This window comes from Bison bison, unplaced genomic scaffold (assembly GCF_000754665.1).
Source record: "Bison bison bison isolate TAMUID 2011002044 unplaced genomic scaffold, Bison_UMD1.0 scf7180017864082, whole genome shotgun sequence".
Classification (NCBI taxonomy): Eukaryota; Metazoa; Chordata; class Mammalia; order Artiodactyla; family Bovidae; genus Bison; species Bison bison.
Window position 1 is genome coordinate 388,547 of NW_011494654.1, and position 10,076 is coordinate 398,622.

The following is a 10,076-nucleotide window of genomic DNA, read 5'->3' on the forward strand; positions in this document are numbered from 1 at the left end:
AAGCATCAATTCTTCAGCGCTCAGCCTTCTTCACAGTCCAACTCTCACATCCATACATGGCCACTGGAAAAACCATAGCCTTGACTAGACGGATCTTTGTTGGCAAAGTAATGTCTCTGCTTTTCAATATGCTATCTAGGTTGGTCATAACTTTTCTTCCAAGGAGTAAGCGTCTTTTAATTTCATGGCTGCAGTCACCATTTGCAGTGATTTTGGAGCCCAAGAAAATAAAGCCTGACACTGTTTCCACTGTTTCCCCATCTATTTCCCATGAAGTGATGGGACCAGATGCTATGATCTTCGTTTTCTGAATGTTGAGTTTTAAGGCAACTTTTTCACTCTCCTCTTTCACCTTCATCAAGAAGCTTTTTAGTTCCTCTTCACTTTCTGCCATAAGGGTGGTGTCATCTGTATATCTGAGGTTATTGATATTTCTCCCTGCAATCTTGATTCCAGCTTGTGCTTCTTCCAGCCCAGTGTTTCCCCTGATGTACTCTGCATAGAAATTAAATAAGCAGGGTGACAATATACAGCCTTGACATACTCCTTTTCCTATTTGGAACCAGTCTGTTGTTGCATGTCCAGTTCTAACTGTTGCTTCCTGACCTGCATACAGGTTTCTCAAGAGGCAGGTCAGGTGGTCTGGTATTCTCATCTCTTTCAGAATTTTCCAGTTTATTGTAATCCACACAGTCAAAGACTTTGGCATAGTCAATAAAGCAGAAATAGATGTTTTTCTGGAACTCTCTTGTTTTTTCCATGATCCAGCAGATGTTGGCAATTTGATCTCTGGTTCCTCTGCCTTTTCTAAAACCAGCTTGAACATATGGAAGTTCACAGTTCACGTATTGCTGAAGCCTGGCTTGGAGAATTTTGAGCATTACTTTACTAGCGTGTGAGATGAATAATATGAATAATATCAAATATTTAGATTAAGAGTGGGAGGGGGTTGTACAGAATCAAATATTCACAGATCGTCATCTAAAGATTGTGGCAGGTAATGATACTTCCAGTGGTTGGCATACATAATACAAAATTCTTTTCCCAGGAACTAGATATATTCATGCTAAAGAACAATATTTATTCTGTGGTTAAGGCCTTTCTATTTTGTTATTGTTAAAATATATCTTTCCACTTTGCTATATACCTGAAACTAACACAATATTGTAAATCAACTATACACCAATAAAAAAAAATTTTTAATGTCTTTCATGTAAAATTTTATGGATAACAGATGTTCGATTTCAGCTTCTTAGTCTTTAACTGGGAATTTTTTAAATTTGGTAACTTTACATTGTTTCCCATGGAAGTAGATGATTTTTAAGTAAGTGGTAAGTTTATGACTCTGTGCTGAGCCTAATCTAGCCCTGAGAAAACCAAAGTCCTTATCTCTATTGGACAAAGTATTTGGGCAGAGGCACCACTAAGCGTTCCTCCTAAAGGACACAGAAGCAACCCTAGAGAATTTACAAAACAAGAAAAGATCCCAACTTGGCAGGGAACTCTTCATTCCAAGAAGCTCATAGAAGGAGAGAAAGATAAGGGAAAGCTCCTTCACCCTTTAGAAGGAGAATGCAGGGGCTGTTCTATTTTGGCAACTAAGTCTCCCACTCCTTTCCCTTTGGGGTTACAGGCTTATTGTAGAACCATCTCTTCTTTCAATTATGTCCATCCTTGCTTTATATATTTTAATGGTCTGTTGTTAGTTGCACAAATGTTTGCAAATGCTGGATCTTTTTGTTATTTTGAACCATTGTTAATATATAGTGTCCTTTGTCTCTTGCAAATTTCCATTCTTTTTGTTGATATTAGTATACCGCCCTGCTTTCTTTTTATTGTCATTTTCATAGGTTATCTTTTTCCCCTCTCCTCACTTTTATTCATCTTCAGATGAATTTATTTACATCTTCAGATCTAAAGTGGGATGTTTGGAGACAGTATAGCCTTCATCGTATAAAAGGGCAATGCCAAAGAATGTTCAATCCATCATACAATTGTGCCCATTTCACATGCTAGCAAAGTTATGCTGTAAATGCTTCAAGCTAGGATTCCCTGGACAGAGGAGCCTGGTAGGCTGCAGTCCATGGGGTCGCTAAGAGTCGGGCACGACTGAGCGACTTCACTTTCACTTTTCACTTTCATGCATTGGAGAAGGAAATGGCAACCCACTCCAGTGTTCTTGCCTGGAGAATCCCAGGGATGGGGGAGCCTGGTGGGCTGCCGTCTATGGGGTTGCAAAGAGTCAGACACGACTGAAGCGACTTAGCAGCAGCAGCAGCAGCAGGATTCAGCAGTACATGAACCAAGAACTTCCAGGTATACAACCTGGAAGATCAGGAAGAAAAGGGAAAGGAGCCAGAGATCAAATTGCGAACACCTGGTGGATCATAGAAAAAGCAAGAGAGTTCCAGAAAAGCATCGATTTCTGCTTCATTGACTATTCAAAAGCCTTTGAATGTGTGTATTACAACAAACTGTGGAAAATTCTTAAAGAGATGTGAATACCAGACCATCTTACCTGACTCCTGAGAAACCTGCATGCAGATCAAGAAGCAACAGTTAGAACTAGACATGGAAAAACTGACTGGTTGAAAATTAGGAAAGGTGTAGGACAAGACTGTATATCATCACTCTGCTTCTTTAACTTCAATCAGAGTATATCATTGTAAATGCCAGAGAGGATGAAACATAAGCTGGAATCAAAATTAGAAGAGAAATATCAGCAACCTCAGATATGCAGATGATATCACTCTAATGGCAAAAAGTAAAGAAGAACTAAAGAGCCTCTTGATGAGGATGAAGGAGGAGAGTTAAAAAGCTGGCTTAAAACTCAGCATTCAAAAAATTAAGATCATGGCATCCTGTCCCATTACTTCATGGGAATTAGAAGATGAAGAAGTGGAAACAGTGAGAGAATGTATTTTCTTGGGCTCCAAAATCACTGCAGTGGTGACTGCAGGTGTGAAATTAAAAGACACTTGCTCCTTGGAAGGAAAGCTAGGAAAAACCTTGACATCTTATTTAAAAGCAGAGATGTCACTTTGCCAACAAGAGCTGTTGTTGTTCAATTGCTCAGTCCTGTCTGACTCTTTGCAATCCCATGGACTGCAGCAAGCCAGTCTTCCCTGTCCTTCACCATCTCCCAGGGTTTGCTCAAACTCAGGTCCATTAAGTATGTGATGCCATCCAACCATCTCATCTTCTGTTGTCCTCTGTCACCAACAAGTGTGCATACTGTCAAAGCTATGGTTTTTCCAGGAGCCATATATGGAATAAGAGGTGGACCATAAAGAGGCTGAGCACAGAAGTACTGATACTTTTGAACTACAGTGCTGGAGAAGACTCTTGAGAGTTCCTTGGACTGCAAGATCAAACCAGTCCGTCCTAAAGGAAATCAACCCTGAATATTCATTGGAAGGACTGATGCTGAAACTCCAATACTTTGGGCACCTGTTGCAAAGAGCTGACTCACTGGAAAAGACCCTGATTCTGGGAAAGACTGAAGGTAATAGGAGAAGAGGGTAGCAGAGGATGAGATGGTTGGATGGCATCACTGACTCAGTGCACATGAGTTTGAGCAAACTTCGGGAGATTGAGAAGACAGGGAAGCCTGGCGTGCTGCAGTCCATCCAGTGACAAACAGTCGGACATGACAGTGACAGAACAACAACAACAAATATTTGGACTAAATACATTTAGTTCCAGAGCTTGGACTTTAAAACATTCAGATGACAGGTATGGGGCACAATAAAAACAATGACAAGTGAAAACTTTCCCACCTCAGAGTTCTCTGGTCCCTCTAGGGTGGAAGGGATCACAAAGTCACGTCACCTTCTCAGAGACGTACTCCCTAGCATTCTTTTCTGGACTTGTGAGTGCTCTGTTCTCCCACAGCTCCTTTGCCTGTCCTCATCTGAGCACTTATCACCTTGCAAAGAAATAGCCTGTGGGCTCCAACACAACATTTCTAGAATGGAGCGCATCTGTTTTCTCTACCACTGCACCCCCACACGTAGCCCAAGAACTAGCACGATGTTCAGTAGATATTGCTGGAATGGATTCATAAGGGAAGGCAGGAACAGAAAAACTATCCTTATCTCTCCACCTCTTTCTGCACACCCTGGCACAGAGGTGAGTCACACACGGGGAAGCACCAACAACAGGCAAAACAGATTCATGTTCCCTGTCATCCTCTGCAGGCAAAGGAAGGGCAGCTGAGAGCAATGAGGGGCAGAGACATCTATGTTTGGAGATAGAGAATGGCGAGAAGAGGTAAGGAAGGTGAAGAGAATGGGGAGAAGAGACAAGGCAGGAAGGAACAGGGAACAGACAATAAGTGCTCGAGGAAAGGCGAAGAAACAGAGGAAGAGAGCCTGCAGAGGGAATACCAACGCTTCCCGACTCAGGGCCAAATAAATCTAGTTTAAAGAGAGATAAACATCCCAGGAAACTTCTCTCTTTCCCTCCCCTTTCCTCTCTGTTTTGTCCTTCCTCTTCCTCTCCTTCCTCCTCATCTCCTAATTTCCCCAAGGCCTAAGGACTTGGCGCTTCATGTTCTAGCCAGTAGAAATAACTGACACCTGAAAGGGGAGAAAATTGGGAGGGCGTGTTATCAAGAGATTTGCATCCAAGAAGAAAACACCGTAAGATGCCTAAGATTTAGTCTTGGGTCAGGACTGAAGTTGTCCGCATCCTGTCTGTACTGATAACACATTAAGGGTGATTTGGCCACTTGGCTCCTTCTCAATAAGTCCCTGAAGAGGGAACACAAGACGCTGTCAACCCACTTTCCAAGAAGGGTAACCATCATGACAGGCCCGCCAACCCCATCTATCCTTAAGGAGAAAGCCCCAGCAACCACAGCTACAATATACCCCATTTGCATTAGTGTCCCCTCAAATTAAACACTTTCTTTTCTTTAGGGTCTTCAGGTGATGGACATAAATTTGATCAATTCATGTGGGTGAGTTAGGAAAGGTTAGAATAAAATGCTTCTCCTCCAGCCTTAATATTTTGGTTATTTTAAAGGCAATCTGAAAGGAGAATGGAGGAGCAGCATATTCCTCAGTCAGGATTCCTGGGCCCTAACATCCAAGCATAAGCGTCGTTAAAGGAGAATCAACCCGAACAATGCACATTCTTTGGAAATGCCCTACAGTGTTCCTGCCTCTAAGGAAAAGCCGTCTCAGAAACACCAAGCCTTGAATGCATGGCATGACTCTTGTCTCCTCAACCAATAATATTCTAGTTAGTAGGTGGGTTGTTCTCCATCCTGGAATCCCATAATCGGGAGGAGAGCTCTGGATCTCATATCACAAGGCTCTCAACAATAGAAACAAGCATAGCTGCCTCACTTATCCCCAAGGTGTTGCTGAAATTAGTTTGAGTTGCACATCCATGCCAACCAAAACCAGAGAAACCCCCACTCTGCAAGGGGTTAGACTCTGGGAAGATTACTCCTGCACTGATCCAGTGCTTAAAAACAAGGAGAGGAAGATATGACAATGAGACATCTGCTGCTGTGGCCAGTGACATCTTAGTGGCCAAATCGAGTGGACATTTTGGCCCTCATTATTCCTTATGTGAGTTCTTCACCTTCTTGTTGTTCAGTCCCTAAGTTATGTCCAACTCTTTGTGAACTCATGGACTGCAGCACACCAGGCTTCCCTCTCCTTCACTCTCCTGGAATTTGCTCAAACCTAGATCCATTGAATTGGTGATGCCATCCAACCATCTAATATCAGTTGTCTCCATCTCCTCCTGCCTTCCATCTTTTCCAGCATCAGGGTCTTTTCCAATAAGTCAGTTCTTCGAAAAAGGTGGCCAAAGTTTAGGAGCTTCAGCTTCAGCACCAGTTCTTCCAATGAATATTCAGGATTTATTTCCTTCAAGACTAACTGGTTTGACTCCTTGCTGTCCAAGGGACTCTCAAGAGTCTTCTCCAACACCACAGTTCAAAAGCATCCATTTTTTGGTGCTCAGCCTTCTTTATGATCCAACTCTCACATCCATACATGACTACTGGAAAAACAAAAGCTTTGACTATATGGACCTTTGTCAGCAAAGTGAAGTCTCTGCTTTTTAATACGCTGTCTACATTTGTCATAGCTTTCTTCCAAGGAGCAAGCGCCCTTTAATTTCACACCTATAGTCACCATTTGCAGTGATTTGGAGTCCAAGAAAATAAAGTGTGTCACTGTTTCCATTATTTCCCCATCTATTTGCCATGAAGTGATGGGACCAGATGCCATGATCTTCGTTTTTTGAATGTTGAGTTTTAAGCCAGCTTTTTCACTCTCCCCTTTCACCCTCATCAAGAGGCTCTTTAGTTCCTCTGTGCTTTCTGCCATGAAGGTGGTATCATCTGCATATCTGAGGTTATTGATATTTCTCTGACAATCTTGATTCCAGCTTGTGCTTCATCCAGCCCAGCATTTTGCATGATGTACTCTGCATAGAAGTTAAATAAGCAGGGGTGATATATACAGCCTTGACTTATTCCTGTACCAATTTTGAACCAGTCTGCTGTTCCATGTCCAGTTTTAACTGTTGCTTTTTAACCTGCATACAGGTTTCTCAGGAGGCAGGTAACATGGTCCAATATTCCCATCTCTTTAAAAATTTTCCACAATTGGTTGTGATCCACACAGTCAAACACTTTAGCAAAGTCAGTGAAGCAGATGTTTTCTGGAACTCTCTTGCTTTTTTCTATGATGCAATGGATGTTGGCAATTTGATCTCTGCCTTTTTTAAATCCAGCTTGTACATCTGGAAGCCCTTGGTTCATGTACTGTTGAATTCTAGCTTGGAGGATTATGAGCATGACCTTGCTTGCATGTGAATTGAGTGCAATTGTGTGGTAGTTTAAACATTCTTTGGCATTGCCTTTCTTTAGGATTGGAATGAAAACTGACTTTTTCTAGTCCTGTGGCCACTGCTGAGTTTTCCAAATTTGCTGGCATACTGAGTGCAGCATTTTCACAACATCGTCTTTTAGGATTTGAAATAGCTCAGCAGTAATTCTATCAACTCCACTAGCTTTGTTCATAGAGATGTTACCTAAGGCCCACTTGACTTTGCACTCCAGGATGTCTGGCTCTAGGTGAGTAATCACACCATCATGGTTATCCGCATCATTAAAATCTATTTTGTATAGTTCTCTGTGTATTCTTGCCACCTCTTCTTAATATCTTCTGCTTCTGTTAGGTCCGTACCATTTCTGTCCTTTATTGTGCCCATCTTTGCATGACATGTTCCCTTGATATCGCTAATTTTCTTGAAGAGATCTCTAGTCTTTCCCACTCTATTGTTTTCCTCTATTTCTTTGCCTTGTTCACTTAAGAAGGCTTTCTTATCTTACCTTGCTATTCTTGTATATCTTTCCTTTTCTTCTTTGCCTTTCACTTTTTTTCTTTTCTCAGCAATTTGTAAGGCCTCCTCAGGAAACCATTTGGCATTTCTTTTTCTTGGGGATGGTTGTGATCACCACCTTATGTACAATGTTACAAACCTCCATGCATAATTCTTCAGGCACTCTATCAGATCGAATCCTTGAATCTATTCATCACCTGCACTGAACAATTATAAGGGATTTGATTTACGTTATACCTAAATGGCCTAATGGTTTTCCCTAACTTCTTCAATGTAAGTCTGAATTTTACAATAAAGAGTTCATGATCTGAGCCACAGTCAGCTCCCGGTCTTCTTTTTCCTGCCTGTATAGAGCTTCTCCATCTTCCACTGCAAAAAATATAATCAATCTGATATCAGTATTGACCATCTGGTGATGTCCATGTTTACAGGTCTCTCTTGTGTTGTTGGCAGAGGGTGTTTGCTATGACCAGTGAATTCTCTTGGCAAAACTCTGTTAGCCTTTGTCCTGCTTCATTTTGTACTCCACGGCCAAACTTGCCTGTTATTCCAGATATCGCTTGGCTTCCTACTTTTGCATTCCAGTCCCCTATGATGAAAAGGACAACATTCTGGTGTTAGTTTTAGAAGATCTCATAGGCCTTCATAGAACCATTCAACTTCAACTTCTTTGGGATTAGTGGTTGGGACATAGACTTGGATTACTTTGCTATAGAATGATTTGCCTTGGAAATGAACCAAGATCATTCTGCAATTTTGGGGACTGTGTCCAAGCAGTGCATTTCAGTGGAGAAGGAAATGGCAACCCACTCCAGTACTCTTGCCTGGAAAATCCCATGGATGCAGGGGCCTGGTGGGCTACTGTCCATGGGGTCGCCAAGAGTCAGACACAACTGAAGTGACTTAGCAGCAGCAGCAGTGCATTTCCGACCCTTTTGTTGACAATCAGGGCTACTCCTTTACTTCTAAGGGATTCTTGTCCACAGTAGTAGATATTATGGTCATCTGAATTAAATTCACCCATTTCCATCCATATTAGTTCACTGATTTCTAAAATGTCTATGTTCACTCTTGCATCTCCTCTTTGACCACTTCTAATCTACTTTGATTCATGGGCCTAACATTCCAGGTTCTTATGCAATATTGTTCTTTATAGCATCAGACTTTGCTTTCACCTCCAAACAACTGGGCATTGTTTCTGCTTTGGTTCAGGATTTTCATTCCTTCTGGAGCTATTTGTTTGCTCTTTTCCAGTAGCATATTGGGCACCTACCTATCTGGGGAGTTCATCTTTCAGTGTCCTATCTTTTTGCCTTTTCATACTGTTCCTGGGGTTCTCCTGACATCCTTTCAACATTTCTGAACATTTATTCTCAGGTTACTTGGCTAGACTCTTCCTTCATGAGTTCCTCAAGTACTGTTCCCCAAGAAATGACACATATTCCTTCCTTTATAGACTGCATGAACCCCTGGCTTCAAAAAATTTCACCGATGGCCCCCAAACTGCTGTCTCTGATACAGAGGTTTCTTGGGCTAAACCTCGAAATTCAACTTCCACCTAGATATCTTCAAGGCAGCTTAGTTCCACATGTAACCAAAACAGTCAGTTCTATCCCTCACTGATCTCATACCAGTCCATTGTCTAGACATCCTAACTCTCAGTCACCCAAATGACAACCAAGTGGTGATTCTAAACTTCTTCCCTTCCCATCCTCCCCCTGTGCCACTGGTCATAAATGTAAAAATCTTTGACTTCATCAAATCCCACCGTTCCTCTCCATGGGCATTGTCCTACTCAAGCCTTCATGTGGCTTATTGAACGTATTCATTACTGACCTCCTTGTTCCTAGTCTCTTTCCCTGGGAACTGTCACCTTTGTGATACCAACATGATCTTTGTAAAACAAAGATGACCAGGTCAATCTTTCCTTTAAAATTCTTTAATGCTCCCATCACATACAGCATGAACCCAAAATCATTGGCATCATGTAAAAAGTTCCCCCATCACCTGGGTTCTGTTAATATTTCCAGCATCACCTCCTGCATCTGCCCAACAAACATTCCATGCTCCAAAATTGAAAACCAAGTTGCTGCCATAACATGATCTCTCTAAAATAGTCATGATTCTAAATAGACTATTCACTCAACCTAAATTGCCCTGATTTCCCATAGACTCCTGTACATCTTCCAAGACACACTCAGAAGTTACCTTTCATGAGTCATCACCACTCTACACTCCAGAAGAGTTAGAGTGTCATGGTAACCACTCAGTAATATTTTTGTTATATTAATATGCTTCAGATGATAATTATGTGTTTGTATGGATGTCTGTTCTGCCAAACACTGAGCAAGTCACATGCCATTCTTGTGCTTTTCTCTCCCACAACAGCAGAGGGTAGCTGCCCCCTGCACACTTGCTAAGGTGCATGCAGGCACATGTGCACACAACCTCACACCTGCTTTGGATCATGACTGGAGGCAACCATGGGGACCAGACTGGCACAAGGAGGAGGAATGCACAAAACTGTCCCTTTTGTGCCCCCACACTCATCACTCCCCTGCCGGGGACCAGCCCCGGCTGATCCAGGGAATTCAAAGCGGGGACGGCGTTGGCGAGGATTAGGAAACAACTGCTTAATTAAACGTTTATTAAGGATATAAAGAGTGGTGAAATAAGGATAGCTCAGCGAAGAAATTCAGTGAAGA

The 10,076-nt window shown here is 42.1% G+C and overlaps 1 pseudogene; it reads left to right on the top strand.

Annotated features, from left to right (window-relative positions):
- Window positions 1-4,259: 4,259 nt before the first annotated feature.
- Window positions 4,260-10,076, top strand: part of LOC104987105 — a 15,603-nt pseudogene continuing 9,786 nt past the window's right edge.